Source organism: Pinus tabuliformis, chromosome 2_1 (genome assembly GCF_031772625.1).
Source record: "Pinus tabuliformis cultivar Carrire ecotype Pingquan chromosome 2_1, CPIR1, whole genome shotgun sequence".
In the NCBI taxonomy this organism is placed as follows: Eukaryota; Viridiplantae; Streptophyta; class Pinopsida; order Pinales; family Pinaceae; genus Pinus; species Pinus tabuliformis.
The window spans coordinates 967,845,601-967,872,185 of record NC_142299.1 but is presented as its reverse complement, the minus strand read 5'-3'; positions in this window follow the sequence as shown (position 1 = coordinate 967,872,185).

Genomic DNA, 26,585 nt, shown 5'->3' with positions numbered 1-26,585 from the left:
CGCTCGCTTCCTTGTCTACCCAGCTTCAAAGAGCACCTGTAGAATCAAAGCAGCATAACACTATCCAAGAATAGAGATCTACTATCATAAACAATATAGGACCAAATATATATTGACCACACAAATGCATATATCATAAATCATATAAGAATGTGGAGGAAAACTTGAATAGCTTTATTAATAATCAAGAATAGCAAAGAGGATTACAACCAATTGTTCTAACCCAGCGTCATCTTCTCAGCAAGAAAGCCCTTCTTCACCTCATGAAAAGCTTAGATCACCCAACACTATGATGTTACACCAAGAAACTAGCAGCACTTCCTTACAAGATACAAAATTCCAGCCTCTGGATCTCTGGGATGAGGGATCTATATATAGATGTTTACAAGGGGGGTGAGTCAGCTTCTAAGATTTGATTAGTGTCCCCTCTCTGATAGTTCTTGATTCCACTTGGAGATTGATGATCTTTTACTCATCCCTAGGTGAATGTAGAGAGGCAAGTGTCACAGGAGAAGTTTCTGGAAGATTCCATGATCTTCCACCTCGCAAATTGACTCTGCCATTTGTCCACTCTCGCCCATCACATCCCATAGAAGGGCTTTTCATCATGCATCACACCTCCCGTGTGCATTTAGGTGTGATGCAACGCACTTTGACCATGGAGCAGGTGAGATGGTCCAGTTTTGACCAGTTCTGAGTAGTTTTTCATGGAGAACTTATGGGAGGTGATGTAATCAGCTGAATTTGTTCTTTTAGGGGTCGGAACAACACTTTTAGGGACTTAGGAGCCCTTGGTTTATGGACATTTATGATTAGGGTTGTAGTGCCCAAAAATGTCTATAACAAGATGTTATTGTACTAAAAAAAAATATTCTAAACGAATTACTAACTAGAACAATCATTTTCAACATTATGGACTCCCTCTTATTGACCTCCACGGAGGAATGTTATTGTTGATAATAAAATTGGGCCACACCGAGTAAGTAGATCTAGTCTCTCCAAATGGGTTGACACCATTAGCTGATAATGAAAGCCTAAGATTACAAGGTTCTCTTTTAAACTTTGGCCACTTTTCCTCCATATTCCTAAATGTATATCCATATGTAGGAATTCAAAGAACACCATCTTCACGTATATTACTTGCATGGTAATCCATAAGTTTTTCTACGCTTTTACACTCGAACAATTTTCATAGACATGGAATTATGGGAATATAATGAAGAACCTTGTGAGACACCTTTTTTGTTACTTTATTAGTTTGATATCTACTCTCATCACATTTTAGGAATTTGTCTTTCAACGCATGTTCTTTATAATAAAGAATATCATCATTAGGGCATTCATGCATAACTTGATATTATATTCCAATATCTTTCATAATGCCATGTAAATCTCGGTATGTATGAGGAAAAACATTTTATGGTGGTAACTAAAATTCACCTAATAATATACAACATAAAAAACATAGTATTGGTTAATGTACTATAAAATATTAATTGTATATATTGCATCCAATTGTTACAAATTAATGAAATGATGTAGATAAACATACTAACATTAGAAACAATAGAAAAAATAATCACTTTATCATGTATATATTACTAAATGTCACAAAATATATTACATACCTTAGGAGTTGTGTCACACGTGTTTGAAAAACCATTCACCACCTTTAATTTGACCAACAACAATACAAAAAAGAGAAGATATCTTCTTGAGCCTTCATAAGGAGGTTTATTTTCCATCTAAAATACAAGTAAATAAAAGCACAGTCATCATACTGGTTTTCATCATCATCCACTCCAAAATTATTAAATGACTCCTAGATAAATCTATTTGTACCATCTTCTTCAATTACATTATCAACATCATTATCTTCTTTCATAGGATCATTAGCTTCATCCTCAAAATTAATCTCTCAATGTTCTTGAATAGGTGCTTGTACTACAACCACCTCTTCCGCATCGAGCAATGCCCTAGGGGGGCGATACTATACAATTATAATCAATAAAGTAAATTAGTATGTATAAAAAATATTGAAACGTTGATATAACAACAATTTACAAATATAATATATAACGAAAATAAAGACAACAAAGAAAAAGAGAAATACAACTAATTAGGTGAGACCAAGAAACAAAGACAACAAATAAATGAGGATGCTTGTACAATTTATCAATATATTTATGAATATGTTGAAAAAATTCTAAGAAATATGTTATTTTTCTCGACATGCAGGAAGTAAGACACTTTCTAATATATATAGTCAAGGCCATAATAAAAGGCATATTGATCTTATTTTTCATTCATCATTATAATTTCATATTCTTTCTTAATGTCATATTTTGCTTAATATATTTTAAAAACTTATTAATAATTCTCCATAAAAACCCATGATTAACCTCTAAATCCTCTAGGTCCAAATTAACCCCCTAAACATACATTAACCACTTAACCTCTTAACCCCATTCCCCTAAGCTCTTAAACATCTAACCCCTAACCCCTTAACCCATAACCCATAAACCCTTAAATATTAATAATCCCTTATATCTAATCCCATAAAGTAATTAACCGCTAACTCAACCTAACCCCTTAATCTACCCTAATGAAAGTAATCAAATAATATTTCTAGTCCACATCAAGATGACAACATAGTTCAAACACCTCCCGAAAGAATATTATAAAATAAATTTACAATAGAAAGATAATACAATTTACAATACAAAGACATACAATATTAAATACAATATACATATAGACATTTACAAAAAGAATCTACAGTACAAAGACATATAATAAATAAAATTATATTAATGTCTGCCTTTAGCATGTCCATAGTCTCTACAATTCCTTTTAGTTTCTTTTATTAGAATTCTCCTTGGCCTCAAGCCCTTGTAATTTCTACAACGGAAATAATATTTTTTATCCTCACTAGAAGCCCTCGATGTTGATCGTTCCACATATCCTTGGTCTCCTTGAAGAATGTTATGTGATATTTTTAGTCACCAAACTTTCAGTGATGATTTTGTTAAAAAATTAACCTAAAAATAGCCCTACAAACTTTCAAAAGAATCACAACTAATATATGTAGCAGTTATGTCAAAGTTATATGATGTTAGGTCCTCTCTCTCTCTCTCTCTCTCTCTCTCTCTCTCTATATATATATATATATATATATATATATATATATAGATATATATCTATATATATATATATTATAATCATATAATATTATATTATATTAATATATCACACGTATTAATATTAATAATATTATATTTAATCATAATATTAATGTTATATTTATTTTAATTAGTTAAATTGATCAACGTAAAGCGATCCCATATTATATGTTGTTAATGAAAAAATCCATTAATGGTGGAATTGAATGTTATGCAACAATTATTTTCCATTTATCAGAATTTGAACAACATATTTTCATATTAGATATAGCATTGGATATCTGACGTTAGAATAACTCCCATTGAATATTCGATGATAGCACAGATTATAATAAATTTTCAGATAATCAATGGGAAAGGACAATCTGTTGAATATTTGACTATTAAAGAACTCTTGTCAGGTATTCGATGGGTGTCAGGATTTTAGGGAAAAAAACAAAAAATACATTTAACTTACAACACTTTTTTCGATTTTATCAATTCCATCGGATTCCATGAATTTCTGCCCAAATATAGTAGTGCAAGAAACTTTACATATCATGATATTTCTAAGTGGGAAGTTTTGCATCAAGATCATTATTTTGTGTATCACATAATCAATTTGTTATTTACAAAATACTGTGAATTATCCTCAATCAAGTATTTAGTTGTATTTGGATTCATATAAGAAAAGTAAATTAAAAAGGAAAGAAATAATATCTAAATACGTTAAAAATAAGGAAAATTTGAAACATGTCCTTGCATTGAACATTTCTTGTATGTATCTTAGATGAATACGGACATCATCAAACTATTTTTCTCATTTACATAAGAACTTATATTTAATGATATGATAATTAGGTCCACCCACTTTCTTTGTTTCGTTTAGTAGTGTTGAAAATATATGTGAGCCTTTAGCAAAGGATTTCCAACGAATACAATGACAAAAAAAATCGTGTACTCAAAACACAGTATATGAATATGACATTGATACCTTGATAAGAAATGACCTCATCACCTGTATACAATATTATAGAATCATAATGAATGCTCTACATCAGTTAATTTCACATGACTCTAGGTACTTTGGTGATTTAGTTGACTTTTTGTTCGTAACTGAATTCCAAAATCAAGGAAACCAACATGAACATGGATTGTTATGGATCAAAATTGCTTCCATCTATGGAACAAGTATGGATACTAAAATTGAAAACTTTGTTGAAAAGTACTTCTGCTCTGATTCAACTAAACTACCTACAAATATGAAAATTTTGTAATGTCATCATCACACAAGAACTTGTAGGAAAGGAAAACAGATGCATTGCAAGTTCAATTTTCTGATACCACCATTGCTAAGAACATGAACACTTGAGCCTATGGAATTTGACAATGAGAAAAAAAAGGCAGGTGCAAGAAGGATATTTGATGCACTAGAGCATATCGAACAACATGAGACATATGCATTTTATAGTTTTCTAGAAAAAACAGGTATAAGAAAATGTGATTATATATCCATGCAATTCAGTGTATTCTGAAACGAAGAACAATTTTGTTGAAAAGAGAACCAACAAAAAATTTGACTAAAAGATTTTGTCAACATATTCCATTAATTTGGGGTGCAAATATTGATCCTGAATTTATACTTGATTCATATGCTACAATTACTTATTGTAGTTCATACATGACAACTCTAGATAAACTAATGAAATCAATGTTTAAATGCGTGCAACGTGAGTGTCAAGAAACCGATGGTGATATCCTTGAAACAATTGCATGACTTGGAAAATTTTTATTGAACTCACAAAAGATGTATGCACAAAAAGCTATATATATGGTTTTGTCAATGCCACTGAATACTAGTTCAAGGAAATGTGTATTTATTAATACTTCAATAGTAGATGATCAAATATTTTTACTAAAGAAACCAAGATACCTAAAACATGAATTGGATGATTCAGATAACATAACATGTTTATCAATTATCGATTGCTATCTGCAATGACTAGAAAACATCGAACATGTATATTTAGTAGAATTTTCTTCTTTTTATACAATATAAGGCAAAAAAAGAGGAAGTTCTGAGAGATCATATGCTATAAGGTACGTAAAGTGTAATAAACATATTAATGTTGATAATTATTATAGAGAAAAATTGATGTTGTATGTCCCGTATTGTACTAACAAAACATATATAGGGAACTATATTTGAGTTGAGAGAATTCATATTTATTATTTGAGAAAATCATAAAATGCAATGAGAAAAAATTCACCGACGAAACAATGAAAAGGTGGACTGATATTGATAGCATAGTTACTAAGATTCAAAACAAAGAGAACAAATTGTTTGAAAGAAACTTTCCTCCATGTGAAGAAATATAAAATGAAAGAGATTATCAAGAATACGATATCAAATTAGATATACAATATTTGAAAAGAGCTAAAAATGAAAAATCAATTGTTGAGAGACCTTACCAACTTGTAAAGTAGCCACAAGTATTAGAAGAAACAAATTTTATGAAATCATGAGAACGCATAACCCAGAACAACCAAAATAGTAAAACAAATAGCTTACAAGAAGAAAAGAAATCCAAATGACCCATTGTATGTACTTGTAATAGATGATTCGAGCATTGGAAAAACATTTACTGGTATATAAATATTCTAATGTCTAATCATGTTCGGATATGACCCATGTCAATTAAAAGGAATCATCACAACATGTATAGGGAAGGAATCATTCAATGTGGGCAGTATAACATTGCATTTTTCATTCCATTTACCATTTAAGAAATTGGAATATCTTTCACTTAAATGTGAAAGAATAGACATTGAAAAATCATTGTGAACAACTTCGTGTTATGTTGATTGATGAAAAATGCTTGAGTGAAATTAAGCATACTCTGTTGGCTTATTTTGGAAATATTGATGTGGTGTTTTTAGGTGACTTGTTCCAAGCACAATCGATCAAATATTCCTTGATTTTTAAGTAACCAATTTTATTAGGCGAAAAACTAGCCTATAATTTTTGGAAAGAAAAAATCAAATGCTATGAATTGTGTACAACAATTTGTCAAAATATAACAAGTTAGTTGAAATCCTTAACAAAATGTGAATGAATCAACAACATGATGAACACATAAAATATATAAATGAAAAGTGCTACAGGCCTATCCCAACGGATCTGCTGTTTCCATACCCATTTTATAGAAACGGGGATGTACATAAGCATAACGAAAAAAAATTTCACATGTAAATGAGAAGATAATAATTCTTGATGCAGTTGATGAATCTCACAATAAGGAAATATGATTTCTTGCATATGAGAAGACAATGAGATTACCGTTGAGAATTCTTATCAAATGAAATGTACTTGTTGAGCTATATGCATGGAATTATAATATAGAGGATGGTATCATTAATGTTTGTGATGAAATATGCAAAAAATATGTGAAAAATAACAATAATGTTGATGAGTTATGTATAGATTTCATAAATATAGATATTGAAAAACTTTAAAGAAATAATTATCGTGAACAGTATCAAGAAAAAATTCATCTGATTAGAATCCATTATCGTGTGCTTCAAAACTGTTGACATGTAACAACAAGATCTTCACAACTATAGTGCGCAAAAAATTTCTGATACAACTAGTTTGTGCTAGAACAATTCACCAATCATAGGGTTTAACATTAAATGGACTTGCATTTCATCCAAGTAGCATATTAACACAATGACTAGTTTACACATAAAGCTCGCGTGTTAGAACAATGGAATCATTGTATCTTCTTCGAAGACTAACATATAATAACTTTTGTGTAAATAAGAAAGTATTACAAGAAAAGAAACACTTCAGAACTAAAGAATCATGGAAATCATGATACATAAAGAAGTTGATAGCAAGTGCAAATAATTTAATGATTGCAAGTTTGAATACGTGAAGTCTACGTGCTCATATGAATGAAATTGTACGTGATGAATATTTAATGAATGTTATGATTATTTGTATCCAAGAAATGCATTTAAAATTTCCACTATCAAATACTAAATTTCGTAAATTCAATTTCAACATATCAAATTGTCAGCATGGAGTACTCACTTGCATACAAGAGAAAATAGAAATCATATCAATGAAAAACATTTGCAATAAGAAAATCAAACTTGTTTTGCTTAAAGTATATTTTCAGTGTCGAATATGCATAATAAGTGTATATGTTGCACTGCTTATACATGTTTCCACAATCATTGAAGAAATAACAATTACAAAGGCACAACTCACATTGTATTATTACATTTTTATACTTATTGGAGATTTCAATATTGGAATTAATTTAAATAGAAAAATAAGTAAACATTTATTAGAATATATATGATGCAATTAGTTACGAGAAGTAATGAGGAATTTTATTTCTAGGAATAAGACAATTATTGATCACATTTGTCATCCTCATATTTCACATTCGTACTAAAGTGACCATGACCCAATACATGCTTCATTATACTTTGAGTTATTGCAAGATTGCAAAAGCTATACATTTCTTGTTTTGAAGCAATAAGGTTCATAAGCAATTGTAAATGTAATACACCATATTTTTGAAAATTTTAGTTATTTTTCTATAGGTTGTAACCATAGATTCATTTATTTTTTGTCATGCAGAGTCCAAAATGAATTGGTAATTTACTTAAAATTTAAAAGGAAATAACAATTTCATATTTGTTAGTTGTATTATTTAACGTGAGTTAATTAGTAATTGTATACTTGCATAAAATAGGAAAAAATGCCTGAATTCAGACAATCTCTTAGTGGAGTTTTCTTCTTTTCATTGCAAATGGTTTTTTCATAAAATGGTACATGGGATTCCAGTTCGTTTACTTTTGTGTCTAGGTATAAACGTTTCGATAAACTCTTTAGAAATTGAATGTTATTTTCTGTATCCAAAATTACTGAGGTGCCTTACATTTGCACACAGTTTTTCTTCTTCTTCTTCTTTTCCCCACATCACTTTTTTCAGAGTCACACTTTCTTTTATTACATGTATTTAATTAATTGTGAATCAATCGTTGTTATTTTTCCACAATGTACGATCACAGAGTTAAAGATACAAAGGAACCAAAATGGCAGCTGTGAATATGCTAGTGAACTATGATATCAAAAAAAGTGTTTCTATCAATAAAATAACTATTATGAGTAGCCATATAGTATTATTTTTATTCAAATTATATACTTTATTGTTAGAAACTCATTTCTTTGTGAAAATTCTAACATTGTTTACCAATTTTGTGAACAATTCGAACATAATTTCTCTTTTGTTAATAGAAATGAAAATGGATATTCAATAAGTGTTTTTGGTTGTTAGAAATATGTTTTGACTTTGATGTTTATTTTAATCATAGTTATGGTAATTAAAATTGCAACTTAAATACAATTCTTGTTATACGATGACGTGGCTTAGTTTCTTATAACACTTATAATGAAGTGCATTTTTACTTTGAATATTGTCACGTAGATTTGACCAATCTTTGCAACTTGCTCTATTCTCTTATCTATAGAATATAGAAAATGAACATTAATAAATTATTTTCACAAACAACAAAAATTGACATCTAATTTCTGAAATCATTTTATATTCTGTATGACGAAATATTTCCTTCCAACTCTCTCCCCCTTGTCTTGCCATCATTTTTTGCAAAGAACTTGCAACTACCTTAATCATGTCATAATTGAGCAGATCATATATGAAATGAAATTCAACTACTATCAATTTTAATGATATGAAATGGAATTTAGCTACTCCAAGCAGCTTATTTTATTAATATGCTAGATCATGTTCTATTTTGATTAACCAAATCTCTCCTATCAATAAATACAAGTTGTTTTTTGCCATTTATTCAGAAAAGTAACATGTAGAGAGGCACTTCCAATTGTAGAATTACAACTTATCATATTTTCTTGTTTGCAAATTTTCTGATGTCCTCCAATATAAATACAATGAGAATAAGAGATGCAACTAGTAGTCCCAACAATTGAAAAAATTCATATGTCGATAGTGTTTAAGAAAATGAATAAATAATACTAATTACATTTTGTAATGGTTACAATGAAATCAAATTGCAGAAGAATTGTATTGCAAATGGTTTAGACATTTGCAATTGCAAATGCATGTGTTAAAGTTGTACAAATTGTGCATAATGATTAGTTCTAAATTCAAGTATTAATAAAATTTATACAATATATGGTAGAATCCTCTCACAACGATGTACAAAGATTGATTATATTTGTATTACACATCATAGTTATTGTTGTTGCTCTTTTTTGGGTGTGTGCTCCCATTGCTAATTGAATTTATTAATGTTAGTGAAGAAATTTTTGGTTTAGTTTTGTAGTTACAAGTAGAAGTCATAGAAATTGACAAAGAGATATTGACTCAAAGTGTCAAATTGCAAATTAGAGCTCCTCCTATGAAACATTGCATACATGCAAAGTTAAAGAAATTGCTTCAAGAAGACACAAGATATGGAAATAGTTAATATTTAAGCAATAAGAACATAGGATTTTACATCGTGCAAGTTTCTTTAAATTGTAAATGGATTTTTCATACAACGGTTCACGGGATTCCAATTCATTTGCACATGTTTTTTCTTCTTCTTCCCCCCCACCCATATATCTTTTTTTCAAAGTTGCATTATAATTTATTATATGTATTTAATTAATTGAGGATAAATTATTGCTATTTTGCGACAATGTAGGGGTGCAAAGCTAAAGAGACAAAATAATCAAAATGACAATTATGAATATGCTAGTGAATTGTAAAATCATAAAGAGTGTTGTTGTTGACATAATAGTTATTGTGAGTAGTCGTATATTATTTTTTGTATTCGAATTATATACCTTATTATTAAAAAAGTATTTTTTTGTGCAAATTTTGGCACTCTTTAGCAATTTTGTGAACAATTTGAACATAATTTCTCTTTTGTTACTAGAAATGAAAATGGATATTCAATAAGTGTTTTTTATTGTCAGAAATATGTTTCAACTTTGATGTTTATTTTAATCATAGCTATGGTAATTACAATTTGAACCTAAATACAATTCTTGTTATACAAATGATGTATTTTAGTTTCTTATAACACTTATAATGAAGTGTATTTTTACTTTGAATATTGTCACATAGCTTTGACCAATCTTTGAAACTTGCTCTGTTCTCTTATCTATAGAATATAGAAAATGAACATTAACAAATTGTTTTAACAAACAATATAAGTTGACATATAATGTCTGAAATCATTTTTTATTTTGTATGATGAAATCTCTGCTTTCAACTCTCTAGCCCCGCTCACCCCCTGAGACCCCCACTTGTCCCACTGTTGTTTTTGTAAGGAAATTAAAATCACCTTAATCCTGACATAATTGAGCATATCATATATGAAACGACATTCAATTACTATGGATTTTAATGTTGTGAAATAAAATTTAGCTACTCTAGGTAGCTTATTTTATTAATATGCTAGCCCATGTTCTATTTTGATTAACCAAGTCTCTCCTAACAATAAATACAAGTAGTTTTTTTTTTCCATTTATTCAGTGAAGTGACATGTACTTAGCACATTCAATGCGAAAAATTGTTTTACTATTTTCTAATTATGGATTAGATAATTGCACATTTGGTCATTGTACTCGTATTATTCAATATTAAACAAACTTAGTTTTTCAAATAAATAATAAAAAATTCATTTTATAAATTTTCTTTCCACAAAGTAGAGAGGCACTTTTGATTGTAGAATTACAACTTATCATATTTTCTTCTTTGCAAATTTTCTAATGTCCTCTAATATAAATACAATGAGAATAAGAGTTACAACTAGTAGTCCCAACAACTGAAAAAATTCATACATCGATTGCTTGTCCATGCTGAAGCTATGCAGTAAATTGCTTAAAAAAATGGATAAATAATACTAATTATATTTGTAAAGGTTACAATAAAATCAAATTGCAGAAGACTTCTGTTACAAATGGTTTAGACATTAACAATTCATAAACTTAACATTGTAGCTATAATTAACATTGGAACTGAGGCATATTTATTGAAGTTTGAAATTCTGGCATATGCGAAGCTATTTATGTTTATGCCCATGAGTTTGTTATTATTCGTACAGGTTTTCTTTGAAAAACCAGTTCCACGCAACCATTTATGCGCAACTTTCTTCACCTAGCTAGGTATTTTCATAGTTATGAAATATGCTAAATAATAATAATAATAATAATAACAAAAAAACAAGAAAACAACAAAAATAACGAAACAAAAATTCATACGTGTATAATTGTACAAAAAATTTGTAATGCACAAAAATTTCTTGAAATTTCATTATACTAACCTTCGCACTTCAAACGGTCTGCAAATAATGAAATAACCACTATTTTTGTATACACAAAACCACCTCCGCATGACATTTTTTAGGAAGCTCACACCAAATGGTATTTCACAACTTACAAAAAAAAAAAAACTAACCATCCATATCCATATTGAATCCTCATTTGAGCACAACATAAAAGTAATGACCCTAAAACTATTCAACCGATAAATATTCTGGGCCTAATTTCTAATTCGTTAACTATACTTTTTGCACATGTTCTCTATCTATGACTATCTTCTCACACTGATGACATATAGATACGAGCTACTCATTAGTACACCAAAAATACTAGCAACATCAACAACGAGGAGCACATCGACACCAACACCAATAACATTTCCATCAAAAACTCAACTTTTTCTCTAGTCCAGGATGACTCAATTAAATGCTAAATATCGGTATTTTAAAAGAAACATTTTTTTTTTTGGTTGTGGTTGATGAACACCCTGGTCAACGGGTGGCGCTATGTCCACGGAAAAATCTAGGTTAATCGACCCCAAAGGGAATCTAGCCCCACGGCCCACTGGCTAGGCCTGACCCTAAGGGTTTTGGGGAGAATGGACCCTATGACCTCCTGATGGGGAGGCACTGATTTTGACCAACTTAGCTAACCCTTGGGGCTTTAAATGAAACATATACTTGAATTCACCATATAAATAGGAAAAGGCTATTTTATAATGTCAATAGATATGGCCTTATCGATATATTTGTAGCTAGTTTTGATAATGTCATTCCATGTGGATTTACTAAATGCATAATAATAATAGTACTTATCATTGATTATTTTTTGCATGCCAAGTGAAAATACCAAGTTTTTGTATTACAAATGCATAGATTATTTCAATAGTTTGTACATTTCCCACTATCATTGTGATGATTACGATATATAATGTCATAAACACGAATATTAATTTCACTAAAAATTTCCACAATACGCAACACTAAAAATTCATAAATGAGACTTGATATTGTATATGGCTTTGATATTTTTGCAGTTAGTATCTACATCCAAAGAGAATTTATATAGCCATTTATACAAAAAATATAGAGTGAAAAGTACTTAATGCAGAAAAAAAAAATTTCATCTAAGAGCATAAGAGCATAAAATTAAAGTTAACATGTCAAAACTCTATGAGCTCTTCTATGGATCTTTCACTGTGCAGAGTGTACTAAAAGGTTTATGTTCCTTGTTCCACACACCATCCTTCCACACATATTTGAAACCATTATGTTTTCATTTCAAAGAAAGAAGACCAACTTCTGATCCAATTGTAATAACAATTATTTAATAATAACATTGAATCTAATGACTATTGTGTTTAACATAAGTTATACGATGATGTATTTATTCTCTCAATATTACCGGATGACCTAGGTTATATTCAAAGGATTCGTGTGTGGAGGAAAAATGCACATGCAAATTTCACACAGAACTAAAATTGATAATTGAGATTTGATATTGGATATGGTTTCGATATTTCTGCACTTACTCCATGCATCCAAAGAGCAGTTTCATAGGCACTCAAACAAAAAATACAGAGTGCAAAGTAATTAGTGGAGAATTTTTTTTTCACTTAAGAGCATAAGAGCATAAAATTAAAGTTAACATGTCAATACTCCGTGAACTCTTCTGCAACACCTTCACTGTGTGGAGTGGACTCAAAATCTAGATATATGTGGGTGTAGATTTTTATGTTCCTTGTTCCACACACCATCCTTCCACACATATTTGAAATAGTTATGTTTGCAAAAATAAAATAGTTTAAAATTAAAAGTGTTTGTGTCGAATAAGGTTTTCACTTCACCGTAAATGTGTGTCAAATTTTACAAGGAATAGTTGTGTTAGGTTATTCATAAATTAAATTTGATTTGATTTTAGAAAGTAGTGGGACTAGTTTCAAATTCGATTAGTCAAAGAGTGTAGTTGAATAAGCGTTGGCACAATATATATCTGTGAATGTCATTCCGCACTTTACTATTTGTAGCTATTATTGGTGGTGTTCTCTACGAAAGCTACAATTTCACTTGGATAACAAAATTGTGTATGGGATCCAGTGAAAAAAATTGAAGAAATCCAATCTTTGGAGTTTTTGAATTGGGCTTTTGATGGTGGGAATGGATTCAATGCCATCAAAAATCCCTAGGGAACCCAAAATCTTGAAGTTTAATAGCTACAACATGGATTTACAAAGAAAATTAGTGGATTTTATCAAAACATTGTAGGAATTTCCATGATTTTCGAGGAAAATTTGAAGGTTGGTTAAACCAAAATATACATATATCAACAACATTGCAGCAATAAGTGTTGAAAAAATAAAAAATAAAATATTTTTTGAATTTCAAGATTGATTTTACCAGCTACCATTAATGTTTGCTTTGAAATTTTCAATTGTTATTTATTGAAAGTGTTAAACATGTCGATAAATCTATAAATCAAATCTGAATATGACAACGATTAAGTAAAAATGGTAGTAATGACTATTAGGATTATACTACTACTAGTACTAATAATAATAATTAATTAACCTTTGTCAGAAATCATGAGAAAATGTATACACAACCAGCTGGAATGCATTATGACAATTAGCTTTGTACCATGATATTGAAAATCATGTACCCTTCACCATTTTTCATATTACACTATCAAAATAAAACAAAGGTGTTAATGATTGAGTGGTGGGGTCCACCTCAGTAAATAAATCAATTTGTGATAGAAATAGTTATTTCCATGAGCTCTACCATTATTATTATTATTATTATTATTATTATGATTATCATTATTATTACTGCATATATGCACTTGGCCATTTCGAAAAATTGTATGACTGTCAGGTTATGAAGAAATTCCACTCCAGGATCATTACTCCAACAAATCATTTACATTTTTGGAAAATTTAAGCTAGAAATTGCACTGAAAAAACTTTCAAAACATAGTGCAGATAGACAACAATCTCTTATTGTATCACAAATTTTTGTTTGTATGACACATATTTCAATGATATTAAATCAATACCAAAATACACAGTAAGTGGACAAGATGGTTTTGCAATATTGATATTTATTTCCATTACTTCCCATAAATGTTGGCTTTGATATTTTCAATTTCTATTTATTAACAATGTTGTATGTGGTAGTTTCGACGTGAAGAATAATAGCAACTGGTAATTTTGACCGAAGTAGAAAATTATGAAATTACGGGACATTGCAGACTAACATAAGTGGCATATAAATGAAGCAAGTTATTTTTACCTATACAATCAACCAAGCAATATTTGAATATTTCATTGGAAAAGAAGAGAAACATAAAGATTTTCACTAGTGAATACTTTCCTAGTTTTTTTTTTTGTAACTCAGCACTGAATCCTTATATTAGGAAATAAACATAGAGTAAAAAATAGGCATGTTAGTATGAAATTTATTGGAAGGTTTATAAAAACATTCCATTAAGTTGTTGGTGATATGTGACCCTAACAACAATTTTTGGCTACTTACGCTTCAGATCTACAATAATAAAACTAGAAAAACCTACAACAAAATGACATATGCGATCCAAAATGAAAAACGACAATATATATCCAATGTAATAAACCAAATGGAAAGAAAATTTAAAATGAATAATAAATATTTATTGATAACACCTGGTGAAGGATATCTACAAAAGGGTATGCAAATCCCCCTCTGTGGGATGGGTCCTTTGATGTCCTTGATGCTTCAGTAATTGATTCTCTCTCTCAATGTGTGAAAAACCCAAAACAATGTGTAGAACTCAAGTGGGAGATCAAGTGCAAGAAGATGATAATGGTGACGATGATAATGATCATGGTGAAGAATGAATGGAAAACCCTCCTATTTATAACAAAGTATTGAGTTAATCTCGAAAATGGAGAATAATAAAATAATATTGACCAAATCAAGATCTAATTGTTATGAATACTTTATTATATTTTTTGGAGAGGGAAAAGATATTCAAAATGGTCAAATATCTTTATTTAGAAATAATTAACAAATAAGATGATTTATTAATTATTTCGTGAGCATAAAGAATGGCATGAAATTGAAATAATTATTAAATAGTGATTTAACAATTATTCCAATAATAGAATTAAGGAATAATAAATAAATAATGATTTGTTTAATTATTCCTAGGGGATTGAGTCAAATGTGACAAGTAATAATTATCAAACAATGATCTAAAAATTATTCCTAGATAAAATTAAAAAAAATATTGATTTATTTAATTATTCTCATGGGCTTTTTAAATTTTAATCATAAAATAATTTAATAAAAATGGTTTACCAAATTATTTCCCATGGTCAAAGTGATTTTACTATGGTAAAATTAATCCCACATGGTGTATTTCGATCCACCTAGTTAGAAATGGCTAGGTGATCACTTTTTGGTGATAAAAAGGCAATTGGTATACCATATTGGAAAACATACGAGTTACAAAAAATATTATCTTAATCACATATTTAACTAGGAATGACATAATGTTTTTTTGTCTTTGGTATCCCTTATATAGTTCAAAAACATTACCTACCTTACTACTTCTAATTGTCTATCTGTCTATCTTACTGACTACACATTTTCGATCTATAGACTCTAATTTAACAAAATAACTACCATACTTATTATGAAACCACATAACAAAACTGAACAAAAGAGAAGTCAATGTCATAATCAACTAGTAGGAGTTGGTTTTTTCATTGTACCCAAAACTTGCTCATCCACAAGGGTTTCTCCCTCACTTGGAGTTGTTGTTGATGCTCCCCCACACTTGAAGTTGTCTATTAATGGCCACCTATAGCTCTGATCTCCCAAACCTAGTATTTTCTCATACTGGTCAGTTCCTCGTGCGCTCACCCCAGTGTGATGTCCAAGTTATGAATGTACTTTAGGTAGATTGAGAACATCTTATTCATATCCCCAATCATATCATTCTGTAGGAATTCTATTCTCCCCACACCCTTGAGATCCTCCTCAATAGCTCGTAGTCTTTGGTCTATCACCTTCAACTGTAGTTGTGTCTCCATCTATCTCCTAGTTTTCTCCTTTGCTGTCTCCACTTGCAGCTTCCCAACAAGAGTTTTTATGTGCCAATCTGTCTCTAGGGTCTTATGGTACACTATCATCTGAGTTTTGGTATTCCCTATGTCGATTATCTAGTCTACTTCCTCTTTAATTTGGTCATCGAGGACAGTTGTGTGCTGTCTTCTGACCTCATTCTCCAAGGTTTCCACTATCTCCTTCCTTTTTTGTGGGATAGTCGTTTGATATTTGATCGAATCTAACCTCACTGCATCCATTTGAGTCCTTTTACTAGACTCAGAAACCTAAGAGTCCACACAAGTTTTTCCCCTTAGTTTTCCTCCAACATTGTGACCCTTAGCCATTACACTCCCCAAAACATTAATTTTTTGTGCTAAAATGCTAACTCACCCTAAATGCTACACCTCTTTCCAACTCTAATCCTTATCGCCACAGTTCCCACTCCCTATCCTGACTAACAATTTAAAGGAAACAGGCAAGACATGACCAACCTCACTGATTTTTTAGTATATTAGTTCCATAATTTTGGTAAATGCATCATGCTAGTGGTGTTGGAGTAAAAATGTGTGAGCTTGTGGGCATCCTCCCTCTCATTCACCCCTTGGATTAGTTTGCACATAGTCATAATCGCCATTTCCCTGCTCCAGTATGCCACCCCTCAGGATATCTTACTTCTCCACTCCTCTCGCAACCTTCTCCAATTAATGAGGTGATCTGAAATATGATCCATTAAGGAGTATATCCTCTCTCTCTAATCATCAACCATCACTCCTTTCATATGTAGTGAACGCGTCCCACTTCTCATTTCCAAACTAGCCGCTACTTATATTTCCATAATGAGGGTTATGCATTTGCATCGCCATGTGAGTTGTTTTCCTAATTCAGGCCCACCCCTTCCCTATTAACCCACCTTCCTGAAATGGATTAATATCTCTCCACCAACCTTCGTCATTCCTCCTTTAATTAAGATTCAAACATTTCCTCCCATGCCACATTGTTGAGTGATTGGATGTTCTCGACCCCTGTATTTTCCACCCTATCCACCAATGTGTTTGTTGAGTGATGCACTAAGGTGAAATTCATAGTTTTCAATAACTCTATATGTTTCTAAATGCATTGGATTAACTGCTTCAGGTGTCATTTCTTCATTACTTTACTCAATTATGTTCTACATTGCATCTGTCATGCTTCTTGGATGGCTATCATAGGGTCCCCTTCAACTATCATGTTCATCATTCATTCATTGATCATCATTTCCAGCCCATGCTATAGGGCCTATAATTTGGTTGCATTTTTAGGCTTCTCCCATGCTTTTGAAGTATAATATACATATTTTACCTATTGAGTCTTGAATGACTCCTCTAGCCCCTGCCCTGGTCGGATTCCTTTTCGACGCACCATCAAAATTCAATTTCAAGAAACTTTTAGGGGGATCCAACCACATTGTAGAGCCAAGATCGATATGGAATCACTGGGTCAGTGGTTTTGATCACTTAGGTATTCCATATCAAAATGAATTAAAATTATTACTTCTTGGGGGGGCTGGTTGTTCCTTGGAGGATTAAGTGCATCAAATAATAACTATCTCCTGAAGTTGACATCTTATTTCCTCCACCAGATTTTCGTCAGGAAACTTTTTATGATGGAATATGTGCTAATTTCACTCCTTCTATACTTCCCAGAGGATGAACCCATAAATTAAATTCCAGTTCATATTCACCATCTCATTTTTGGTAAACCACACCCGTCATTTCTTTATTGTTTCTTGTATGCTATCCATGTTACTATCTGTTTGTCAAAAGATGAAGGTAAACTATGTCTCAAATGGTCTCTGTATAACTGTAAGAGTTAAGTATATGATTAAGATAATCCTTTGATTTTTCACAGAGACTTCACCAAGAGGAACATGTATATCCTGTCTTTGTAAGATTGTCACAAGTTAGAACCTTCCTATGTAAAATCAACCATACAAAAATTTTAATTTTAGGCAAATGTGGAACCCCCCATATTTTTTTCCATGATGAGTCATTGAAATTAGTATGTCCCATACTGAGATATGCTTTGGTTTCCTTTAGGTTGAACTCCCCTCCTTACTTCCCCCCCACCTAAGCCGGTCCTAGTTGTTATTAAACAAGATTTGTCTTTGGCTCAGTTACCCCATTAAATTATGTGTGGCTAAGTCATTCGATTTTTCTATTGAAAGATGTTCAAATTCCATCATCTCCATATTTTATTCCCTAGTCCCTATTCCCATAATTGCTAGATTTTTCTATACCCCTTGTTATCCATGCTTCATTGGAAGGATTGCCATTCCTCTCTTCTTAACTTTGGTTGTTGCTACCAATCATCATCCCAGAATAGGGCTTCTTTTCCTTTTCTTATTTCCCATAAATATTCTTTTTGTATGATTCCTCTATTATTCCATGAGAAATTTCTAATAGTTGACCCATGGATTGAACTTGAGAGCCTGACTAGGTATTTTGTTTGGAAGTTAGGAGCATATTTTGATTTCCATAATTGTGATCCATTTTCTCTGTTGGTTATTTTTAGATATCGAATTCCAAGACCCCCTGCATACTTTAGTTCACATATAGTATTCCAAGCTACTAACACTCATTTACATTTTTCCTCTGCCCCTCGCCACAGGAAGTTACTTTGAATTTCCCTGATCTTTTGGAGCACTACCTTGGGAGAAAGAACGATAGGTAACATGTAACATGGGATAGCCTAAATCACCACCTTTGTTAGGACCATCCGACTAACCAAATTCAAGGCTCTTACCATCCATCATTTAACCCTTACCTCAAAGTTTGAGATAGCTTTCTCCCAATTGGACTTTTTCCAGGATTGAACTGTTAGAGAAACCCCTAGGTACTTTATGGAAGGGATTTTCTTTGGAACCCTAAGTTAGTTGTTAAATTCCTCTAGCTAACAATATGAGTTTTAAAGAAAAACATCATGGACTTGGATTGATTGATCCAAACCTGAAGAAAAAGTAAAGGCATATAGGATGAATTTGAGTGAACGTGCCTCCTTCAATGTGGGAATACCATGTAGCATGGTATCAGTCACAAATTATCGATGCATTGTTGCCTAACCTTCCTCATGTAGCTTGAGGCCCTTTATATCTCCTTCTCTTTTTTCTGAAATGATTACCCTCCCTAGGCCTTCCATTATTATGATAAATAGAAAGGGAGACATGGGATTCACATGCCATATTCATCTAGATGGGAAGAAAGGTTTTTCTGGGGCTCCATTAACCAAGATTGAAAAACTAGGGGATGAGACTAGGGCCATAATCCAACTAATCCATCCCTTATCAAAACTAAACAACCCTAATACCACTTTCATATAATCCCATCTAACGCTATCATACGCCTTTGATAAATCTAGTTGAATAATCATACTCACCCTTTTCTATATCTTCAATGAGTGAGCAATCTCATGCATAAGAATCACATTACCCAAAATATGTCTCCCCTCAATAAAACCAGTCTGTTCTACTGAGATCAAACATGAAAGAATATTTTTCATCCTATTTATCACTACTTTGGATATGATCTTGTATAGAGCATTACATAGGGCTATTGGTTTGAATTTCTTAGGATTGCTGACCTTTTCTTCCTTCAAAATGAGGGCAATAAAATTTGAATTTAAGGCTTTCAGAATAGTTAACAAAACTAGTGAATCTCCTACTACCTGATGGATATTTTGTTTAACTACATCACAACATGCTTTAAAGAAATAAATAGCATAGCCATCCGAACCAAGGGATTTTCCATTATGCATTTCATTCATGCCCTAGGCCACTTCTTCCATGGATATTGACTTATTCAAATTCTTATTATGTTCCTATGTGATCAACTTAGGGATATGCCTAACAATTCTTTGGATATTCTCTCGTTTATTGATATAAATAGAAAATGGTGGTGTTCATCCAGCCATGTTATTCATCCACCCATGGAATTTACCATGTTATTATAAGTGGCATCCACCCATGGTATTGTTGGCTTTAGGGGGCCTAACCCAGGTTCGGAGTTATTTAGCCAAGCAAATCCCTATACTACTGGCCCTTTCGGCAACATCCCGCAGAGCGCGGACTAAGATCTCACCCAGAGCAGTATGGGGGAATGCTAGAACCAAGTTTCCACACCCTTGAGATATCTGAGAGGTCTCTTTATTCCAACTGTGAATACCTTTGTGCACTTTCCTAACTTGCAAGGTATTCACGATCTATTATAATCACCTTTACGTAGCCCTAACTAGGGGTTGAGGTGCTTTTTCGCTGCTAAAGCAGCGATCTGCGCTATTATCGCAGATCTTACTTATCTTCTTATAATAGTTAGTTATCTTTGTGTAAACAGATATTCTATCTTACATTCGCTTGATCAACACATTCTATACATTCACGCATCATATAAATAGCAGAAATGGAAATTATACCCAATACATTTCAAGGCATAAAATAGGAAAAAGATACACAGAAATGATGTAAAACTTATCTTTATTAATGCTTTAATCGGTTACAGACTCAACCTGCCCTGCGCACTTAGCTGTAGGGGTCCATGCTCTCAACTGCGGACTATTATGCATTTACACACTTAGCTGCAGAGCCTTCTCCTACTCTACAATTGAAAGACACGACTTTGCACTTCAACTTAGATTCAATACTTCATAATCTCTCAAATTGTTCTATTAGATTGTCCCTTTACACTTAGAGCCTAGCTCTATTTATACAGACTCATGGTCCGCAAACCATTGGTAGAACTCTCAAGCCAACATTACATTACAAAAGTAAGGGCATAGAACCCTATGACTCAATTTACAACTTCACGCTCCACGCCCACAAAGCATGGAGCCTTTTTATCGGACTTAGTCAAAACTTGGGATTTAAGCCCCATAACTTGCCTTGAGGGATTCGATGCCCAAAATGCCCCGAACACAAACATCATGACTCACCCTCGAGTCACTCTGTTGGTGTGGAGATCTTCGTGCAGATACCTCCCAACTCTACTCGGGCTACTACAAGGTCGACAGTGCATTGAGTGGCTACCTGCTATATCTCATAGATGCACTGTTCAGAGGCTGTTGTATCTGAACTGCTTCCTTGTATCTACTCCTGCATTCCCTACATCTATGCAAGCTTGCCTTCAATCATTGCTATGATGAAGAAGGCCTCGTCAATCCATGGTTGGATGCATGCCTTCAAAACCACCTCTTTGTGTTGCGTTGTGTTGACTTTCTCCTTAAGCACTTTTGCATGTTTCATTCGTGCGAGCCTCTATGTAAGGGCCACTGTCTGGATGGTCCCTTTAACGTCGTCATACTGTTTTCATAGCTCACATGCCTCTATTTCTAAGCACTATATGTTCGAGTCTTCCTATAGAGTGGTGAGGACCTCGAATGACTCTTTTAACATTTTGGTGCAATCCTTCACTGCACTGCTAATCTCCTTCATCCCTGATGTAATGGCACTAGTGCATTGTTCCCTTACTTCTGGAGGAGTTGAAGGTTGTGCCTTCAATCACAGCTCTGCTATCTAAAGGTTTAGCTCCAGTTGAACCTTAGGCATCTCTTGTCGCGCCTCACGCACTCCTACTGCTAACCTCTGGATGCGCACCTTTGCTGTTGCCTCTACTAGGATGGCCAACTCAGGGACCATCTGGTAGGCCTCCTCAACCACCTGCACCATATTTCAGTTTTGAACCTCAACCTCATCACGCAGCATGCTCATTTTCTCCAAGTTGATGCTTTTTTCACTCAACACTTGTAGCACGCGGCCCTCCCTAACTGGAAGTCTTGTAGTCACTCTGTCCTGTAGGACATAGAACGTCTCCCGAGGGAGCGTAGCCATGTTGATCCCTACTCCCTTCAATGCATTGACCATAAGCCTGTCAACCTCATTTTCTGTCACTGGTTTCCCCTCTGGCAGCACTATTGTGTTAGTTGTGCAGGCACATAGCATTTCATCAGCCACGGCAGTTCCTACTGCGAGGTTAGTTGAGAGAGTACCAGCTTGGGGAGTGCGCAACAACTCCTGAATCTATGCTCGAAGGGCCCCCAACACAATTTGATTCTCCTCTGCCAACTCTTGGAGGGATTCCATGGTGTCATCGTGCACCATCTCCCCTATATCATGCAGATCTCCCTTAGTGAGTTTAATTGGGTCGAAAAAAGTCTTAGAGGCTTTCGACTTCTTTCACGGCCCCACCTGCTCTCTCGGGCGATGGCACTTTAACTGTGTAGATGTTGTTTCTAGGTCCACACCACCTTTCTCTATCTCAAGCTCTTCCTCGGGCAAGGTTTACTTATGGCCCTCACGATCCTTCTCTGCTACCTGTTGCTTCTCAGTTGTTGCTTCCTCTCTTCTTCTCTTCTCTGCCAACTGCTCCATCCGTAGTTTCGTCTCCTCCTTCTTCTGTTATGTAGCAGAATTTTCTCTTTCCATCGCGGATATGGCTGGATTGTGGCACTCTAGCATCCATGACTCCAACATAGTGAATATGACATCATTCGTGGCCTGGTATGATAGCTCATTCCACTTCTTCTTGGGGTCCTTGCGTGCCCTGATGTAGACATGGTGGAAATCTGCCTTGAAGTTCACAAAGCTTTGTAGGCTATTCTAGACAATGGGTGATAACTGCAGCTTGCAGTTAATCCCCATTCTGATGTTAATCTCCATGAACACCCATAATATTTTACTACCTCAGATCTATTGCATGTATTTAGTGGCCCACAGCGAAGCATACATCGCGGCCTCTGGGAGATCCCTCACAATTGTGGGGAATTGGTTGTCCTCAGGCAGTTCCCCAGCCACCAGCACTATGGATAGTAGAATCCATGCATAGTGGAAGGTTTTCCCCTATTCTTGTGCCTCACGAAAATTCTCCAAGAGCTCCTTGCATAAGAATTTAGACTAGTTAAACTGGACCCCCTCTGCGCATTGCTCGACAAGTGCAACCACTGGCACGGACACCTCATCCATGCGACAGTTCCGCATGACCTTACTCACCAGTATGTAAGTCACAACTTTGACTTCCTTTTTGATGATACTGGATATCGTGTAGCCCCTCTTTTACTTCTCCAGCTTATATTTCTTTTTCATGGCCTCCGTGGTTGCCAAATCACTGCTTTTACCCTCTAAAATGTCTGTTGGATCTTCCCCTTTGCAAGGAAGTCGGGTAATTCTATGGATCGGGTGGTTCGTGATGGGGATGGGCTCCTCTAACCATAAACATCCATCATGCAATAGGCAGATCAGCTGCCTGATGATGAAGATATTCACTGGGGTGCACTAGTAATGTGGCACCCAAAGTAGGTTCAACAACCCTACCTTTTCGACTCTGCATAACCACTTGGGTGGCTCCAACTCTATGACTCCTACCATGGTGTTCTTCTTCAGCTTCATGAGATGCCCGATTGCCATGTGATGGAATTTCTCATGGTCGGTGAGATCCCAATCTTCGAACTTCAAACTCAGCACCCATTCTAGGTGTGCTCCTTCGGAAATGATATCGTCGGGTAGAATTAGAGTCTGTAGAGAAATTTTACTGTAATCGATATCCTTGGGCACCTTTGCCTTCCCCTTCCATGGAGGAACATACATGAGCATCTTGGTTAGAGGGTCTGCTCCCTCAATTTCTTCCTCCATGTCTTCATCCTCATCCTCTTCTATCAGGATGTCCTCAAGGTCTTGTTCCTCGTCATCGGTTTCCAAATTAACCGCTTTCCCCTTTTCTTCCATGGTCAATTTAGTTTGCAGCAAGCTTTGAGGGGACATGTGCACTAGAATCATGGGTTGCTTATCTTGCTTGTGCCTTGGCATGCACGGCGATTTAGGGATTTCCACAACTATCCCGATGCTCTCAGGGTAATCTTCTACTATCATGGGCTACGCAGCCTCTTCGGTGATCATTTCTTCGATTTCCCTCTCTTCTTCAGACACTACCATTTTTTTTGTCTAGAAATCTTCAAACTACTCAACTAGGTGCTCAAACAATGTTCTCAACAGTTTAAATAGGTCTCGGTTCAGAATACTCTAGGCGCACAACAACTCAATTCACAAATGACCAAGTGTTGTTTTTTGGGCAACCCTTTGCAATTTATAGCGATTTTTGAATTTGAATTTGACCATTCCCCCCAAATCTCATTTATTAATGCTCCCTTAGTGGCAGATTTTCTGAAATCTTGCCCATAAAGCTCACCTTAAATGCTTGCCGCCCACTCCATTTGGTCTCAAACCAAGCATCACATCGTGAATAGTGACTATAACGGTCACTTTCCATCCAACCTGCACAGTAGTGCAACTACCCTTGTGCTATTGTGGACCCCGTGACACTTCGCTCCTGCGTGTAGCCTAGACATTGCGCAGCTCTTGGGTAGAGTAGTTTATAGTCTCGCGCCTCCTTTCATTTGACTAGAGTTCTAAGACTGTGCTTCCCATGACTAGTCAAGTGGTTGGGCCACCTATATATGGCTTCAGTCGACCATCAATCACTTTTCCTGGAAAAGATCAGCCTTTTAACTTTACTACCTCTGTTGTGGACTTTGCCATCTACATCTCGCCACCATCGGTGATCCCTTTAGTAATATACATTCCAATCCAAGGCATCAAGCTGATCAACTCTCGGTGGTAGTCCCCATTTTTTTCAATGTAATCATGCGCATCCTGTTTTATCACCACATTTTTCTTATCGAGAAAATCCTTCCTTATTCCTTCCTCAAGCTTCTTAACTTCTACTTCCACTAGAGCACTTTTCTCCCTTAACATAGCTCTTTCATTCATGAGTTCTTGGAGCCTAATATTACCCTGTTGGATCTCTTCGCCAGGTCCCAAGTGTTCTTCTTCATTCAGTTGTGCGATTCCTTCTCCCAAGGCTCCGTGAACCATCATATCCATGGGCGCTACTATGCGCAGACTAGGCATAATATACTCCATTGGTATTACAACGTTTGCTCCATAGGCTAGTCTAGAAGGTGTCTATCCGGTCAGTTTCTTGCACTTTTTTCTATAAGCCCACAAAACTTCTGGTACATGCAGGTCCCAATCACTTTGCTACACATTATATACCATGTTCAGTGCTCCGCACACTTCGTTAAATGCTTCTACGTGGGTAACCTTCTACACACTTGTTCTTTCCACACTCTATCATTCCAACTTGAGGGACCGTTTGTGCAATTTCCCCTCCAACACATTCTTATTGACCATGTTCCCCAACATGAAGTCCACGTGCATCCACGCACGTTGTTTACCATATGTCTGTACCCACCTAGATAGATGCATGCGCGGACCATCTCGTACATTGTATTTATCTGTTAGTCACATCTTAGGCTTCCCAAAATGCATGCACATCATTCTCCTACATTCACGCCAATCCTTAAAGCATCCTTGGTGCATACCCAACCACGGTCCTTGTGGGCGTAGCGCGCAGTACCCACTTCAAATCCTGGAAACATTGCTTTTCTAGCACCTCCCTTTCAAACTTGTCTAGGAAAGTATCTACCTCACTTGACCCATCATAAGTAGGCAGATCCCTCACTTCTGTCGATACGTAGCATAGTGATCTTGTCACCATATTATAGTTCAGCGTGGTTACCATGTGCAACTGGTTCTTCCATCACTCTATCTCTTCATTCAAATTCGAAGTACAGGAGCTTTCGCGCTCCTATTACATTCGTCCATCCACAGTGGGATTTACCTAGTCTTGCTCTCACACAGTTATCTTGTAGATGCAGTAAAAATCATTGTCACTTTCATAATTACGCACTGGCTCTCTGTAGCGTGATCCTTTTGCATGGTCCAAAGGTACAACTACGCACAGAGACTTCTTCTCAAAAATCATCTTGCACTTCTTCAAATTAATCACCCCATTCATGTCAGTGGCCCAACCAATTCCTAAGAGCACGGGCTAGGGATTGTTTCCATCAACAATCTCTATTACTTCAAAGTCTGCTAGCGTGTTTGCT